At 33.1% G+C, this 5,345-nt stretch overlaps 1 pseudogene; it reads right to left on the bottom strand.

Annotated features, from left to right (window-relative positions):
* Positions 1–1,457: 1,457 nt before the first annotated feature.
* LOC118728781 lies at positions 1,458–5,345 on the bottom strand (annotated as a pseudogene).

Genomic DNA, 5,345 nt, shown 5'->3' with positions numbered 1-5,345 from the left:
ATCTCCACCTAAAATCAGTAAATTTTTTAAAAGTTTAAAAATTTATATGTGAGAAAAATGTTTTTAATATTTTACCTACATACTTATTACCTTTCACACTCTCTCTTTTGATTCAAATTTTTATATATTATTTTTTTCTTCTGCCTGAAGAACTTCCTTTAACTTTTTATCTTTTGTTTATTTAGTATTTATTTCACCTTTATTTTTGAAAGATATTTTTGCTAGGTAAGAATTTCTGGGTTGACCTTGGTCTCTGCCTTGCATAGCTTTTTAAAGAAATCTATTTGGATTGTTTTCTTTGTTCCTCTCTAGCAAGGGATGACAAACTTTTCTGTTAAGGCCAGGTAGTAAATCTTTTATGCTTGTAAACAATATGGTCTTTGCTACAACTACTCAATTCTGAGGTCATAGTACAGAAGCAGCCATAGCAAATACATAAATAAATATAGGGGCTATGTTCCAACTAAATGTTATTTACAGATACAAGAGGTGGGTTATAATTGGCCAATGGGCCATAATTTGCCAATTCCTGCTCTATCAGTAATATGTCTTTTTTCATCTGGCTGCTTTTAGAATTTTTTCCTTATCCTTGGTTTAAGTCATTTGGTTATGATGTGCCTTGGCATGGTTTTCTTTAAATTTATTCTGCCTGGATTTCATTGAACTTTCAAATTTTTGAAATGTTATAGCCTTTATTTCTTTTTATTTATTTATTTATTTTTTATTGATTTCAGAGGGGCAGGGAAAGGGAGAGAGAGAGAGATAGAAACATCAGTGATAAGAAAGAATTGCTGATCAGCTGCGCCATGAGGATTGAGCCTACACTGGGGATGGAGCCCAAAACCCAGGCATATGCCTTGGCTGGGAATGGAACTGTGACCTTCTGGTTCATAGGTTGCCGCTCAATCACTGAGCCATGCCAGCCTGGTTAGCCATTATTTTGTTAACTATATATATTTTAACCCCAGCTCTTCTGAATCTTCAGTTACATGTATGTTAAATTGCTTGATATGTCTCACAGATCACTTTACTCTGACTTTCTATTTCAGTCTTTTTTCTCTCAATACTTTATTTTGAATAGTTTCTACTTTTATGTCTTCAAGTTGTCTAATCTGTTTTATAATCTATAATTTGCTATATTTTCCCATGAAACATTTTAATTTTATTTATTTTAAAATTTGATAATCTTGATTTTATTTTATATTAAACTATAAAACTTACACAATATTATATGTATTTAAATTAAACTCAGTGACAAAATAAACTGTTTACTTAAGTGATATAATACTCCTTTAATAAAAATGATATAATTCTCCTTTAAAAAAAGTAATTTTTATATAAAAAGCTTGACTTTAAACTTTCATTGCTATTCCACTCTTTGGCCTCCATTTCCAGAAATAAGCATATTTTAACTAATTTCTGTAATGAATTTTTTTCAGCAAGTTCCTGAAATTCTTTCATACTTTTGAAATTCTTCCAAATGCATTAAACAACGATACTATTTCTTATCTTGTAAGATGGTATTCATAAGTGGGCCAACTTTCTGCATATTTGCTGTCAATTTCTTTGAAAACAAGACCTTCAAAGCAGTGCCCAAACCCTGAGTCTGAATATTTTCCCTCAGTTGACATTTAAGCTAACCAACACAATCCATAATTTTAGAAAGATTTTCATAGTACATTCTAAAGACTGCCTGTAATTATCTTGCTCCTTTTTCTACCCCAAGCAAAAAATAAATTTCATAAAAGTACAAAAGAAATTATTTGACTTTTTAAAATATTTCCAAGAATAACTTTGTTTTCTAAATATTAAACTTCATTTCTAGTGAGTAGTTGAAAATCTGGGTGTCCAGAGAATGGCAGTACTTTAGATAAAGGCCTAATTCTTTTAAGTAGAGAAAATACAAATTCTCTTGGATTTTCCCCTTCAGTCGAAATTCCATCAAACCCACGAGTCAAATTCTGTAATGTGTGCCCCCATTTCTTTTCCAAACAGGTGTCTTGTAAAGACTGTCTGGCTCTGTCATGCACATTAATGCTTCCATGTAGTCCAGATATAAGTCTAGAGAATGCCCTTTTTGTTTTTACACAGAGACCTCCTAACATCAGTGAAAAATGTCCTCTTCACATTTCCTTTGATCAAAAGCCAAAATATTTCAAGATCTTTTCATTGTGACTTGAAACAATTTTCTTATTATATTCCCTATCTTCCAAGCATCTGGTCCTTTTTTTTTTTTTTTTTTTTTTTTAGCTGCGTAAGGCTTAGAATTAAGAATTATCCACAAATTCAGTATCAGGGTTCACAGAAGTTTTTTGCTGAATCATCATGCTTGGCCCATTGAAGAACAATCTTCTGTATTTTTTCACTCAGAGATTCATCCATAGCTCCAAGTTATTTAGCTTGTTCACATTCTTCAGTAAAATTATTACCTTCCTCAGAATACCTGTAGCTTAGAGTTAATTTACATTTAATTAAAACACTACATGTTTAAATTATTTGATATTACGTTTTTATTATTTCTGGCGTACACTGAACGTACCTGCTTTATCTTATAACATACATAAAACACTTTCACAATACCAGTATTACTAATAAATAAAACTACACAATGAAGTGAATTCTTTGAGGTTTGTTTTGTTCTTAGAATATATCCCACTAAAGAAGGACAAAGTCCTATGCTTAAAAGTCATTTGACATAATTCTTTCTCTGGTTATGTCAACAGTCTTCTACATACTTGCATTTATTTTATTTGTTTTCAATTTTAGGGGTTGCTTTTTGTACTCTTTTTGGCTTAATCAACTTTTTAAATATGTAAAACAATTCCATGATTCTAGTGTCCTCAGAGTCTCCTTTCCATTCCTGTCTCCCGATATCTAGTTCCTCCTCTGCGCCTCTTACAATAGCAATTTTTGTTTGTTTCTGGATTACCCTTCAATGTTCCTTTTTTTTTTTTTTTTTTTTTTTTTTTTTACAAAAGTAGCTATCATATACACTGTTCTGCACCTTACTTCATATAATATACTGTGACAATTATTCTACAGCAACACATAGAAATAGTTTGACTATTCAACTCCCCCACTATTGGTGGTATTTAGAATATTTCTAGTCATTTGCTATAAAATAATGCCACAAATTTGTGCAAATGTACAAGTTTGTGCAAATGTATTTTTATTATAAATTGATAGAGAATGTTATTATTGTTGGTTAAAGAGTGAATGCATCTATTTAAAGTTTTGCTAGATAGTACCAAATATTCTATACTTCCATCAGCAGCATATCTGAGTCTCTTTCCCCAGAGTTTGGGCAACAAACTGCTCCTAAACTTTGAGATTTGTGACAACACAGTAAGAAATGCTCTCAATGTAATGAAATTTTCTTTTATTTTTAAATGAGTTGAGTCTGTCTTATTGTTTTAAGGGCCACTTTAAAAAGCCATCTTTTGCCAAAACCAGTTTGGCTCAGTGGATAGAGCATTGGTCTTCGGACTCAGGGGTCCCAGGTTCGATTCTGGCCAAGGGCATGTACATTGGTTGCGGGCACATCCCCAGTAGGGGGTCTGCAGGAGGCAGCTGGTCGGTGTTTCTCTCTCATCGCTGTTTCTATCTCTCTATCCCTCTCCCTTCCTCTCCGTAAAAAATCAATAAAATATATTTAAAAAAAGCCATCTGTTCATTTCTTGTGCTAATTTTTCTATTGGATTTCTGTCTTTTTATTTCTAGAAGCTCTTTATATGTTAAGAAGATTAACTCTGTCCAGTCACTTTCTCTTTGATCTTACTTATGGTATTGGGGCCATGCAATTTTTAAAAATTATGTGATGTGATTTATTAGTACATTTTATTGATTCTAGATTTTGATTCATGAGAATGCTTTTCTACTACCCCCACAGGCCTATTATACAGAAATCTACCAATGTTTTCTTCTATAGTTTGTAGAGTTTCCATTTTTTGTTATGTTTAGTTAACTGATCCATGTGGAGTTCATCTTGGTGTGCAATATAAGTTATGGATTCAATTTTACCTTTTCCCAAATGATATCTAGTGGTTTCAACAGCATTTATTTAAAAGTACATCTTATATTTATTTTATTAAAGAATTTTTGAAGTTGTCATTTTTCCTATGCTTTGGAATAGAATTGGGACTATAGGTCTTTAAAGAATCCTATTTGAAACTAACTTGGATACTTTTAAGGAGATTAAAAATAAATCTAATCAGTCTATTTATTGTTTTCAACAGAATGGCTTCTTTTTTCTGGGGGTGGAGGGGGAGAGAGGTGCAGAGAGAAACCCTCTCTACTTTTGTTACCATATTTATTCCCTCTAATCCTTAGATTTTGTTCAGTTATCATCTCCTCTAAAAATTCTTCTCTGACCCTCCCCACCCCCGGTTGTGCAAAGGTATATCTTTTTTGAGCTCCTGCTGGACATTGTTCACTCTTGCACAAATACATTATATTGAAGTAATCTACTAATGGCAACAAGAGTTATCAAAGGATAACTCGGTTATCCAAAAGATTTGGGCCAATAAGGATCCTGTATTGCCTCTACTTTTTAACTTCCAGTGTCTGTACTTGCCAAATGGTAGTAGCCTCAATAAATATTTAATTAACTGATCTTTGGTCAGCTCCCTCCTCCCCTGTCCCACCGCACCCCCACCCCCGACACACATCTCTTCTCCAGTTCCCCTCTTTGTAAATGGCTTCTCAGTTCATCCAGGAGCTCAAAGCAAATATCTAGGAATCATCGTTGACAATCTGTACACCTTCATTTTCATTTTGTAATAAATCACCAAGTTTTAATAATTCTTAACTTACAATATTCCAAATTCATCCATATATCTCCCTTTTTATAGCCACTACCCTAGTACAAGCCCCATTATTTCTTGCCTAGATCACCTAACTTCTGTCTTTCCCATTTTAATGTTTGATCTTCCCCTCCTATTATCCATTCTTTATCATAAAATCGACGTGATTCTTTAAAACACAACTATGGTTATAAAACCCATCAATAGCTCTTATTCTTTATGGATAGAGTTTAGAATCCTTAACATGTCCCGCAACACCATGCCTGGTCTGTATTAATTTCCCTCAACTTATATTTCCCTCCTTATTCTGGCCTCTTTCTCTTCTTCCAACTTCCTAAGCTCTTTTCCTCTTGGAATCTTTGAATATTCTTTTTCATTTGCTAGAAAGCCTACTTCCTGCACTTCCTCCACATTTTGATCTGGTTATATCTATTCATTTTTGAGGTCTGTGCTCAGGTAAGTTTTCATTGACCTCCTAGTATGATTGTGGTACTCTATCTTCTGAGTGGCCATATTGCCCTCCAAACTTTTCCTTATTTCCAT

The sequence above is a fragment of the Pipistrellus kuhlii genome, unplaced genomic scaffold, assembly GCF_014108245.1.
Source record: "Pipistrellus kuhlii isolate mPipKuh1 unplaced genomic scaffold, mPipKuh1.p scaffold_m20_p_3, whole genome shotgun sequence".
Classification (NCBI taxonomy): Eukaryota; Metazoa; Chordata; class Mammalia; order Chiroptera; family Vespertilionidae; genus Pipistrellus; species Pipistrellus kuhlii.
Note: the sequence above shows the minus strand (reverse complement) of the source record. Positions and strands in the feature narration are given on the sequence as shown.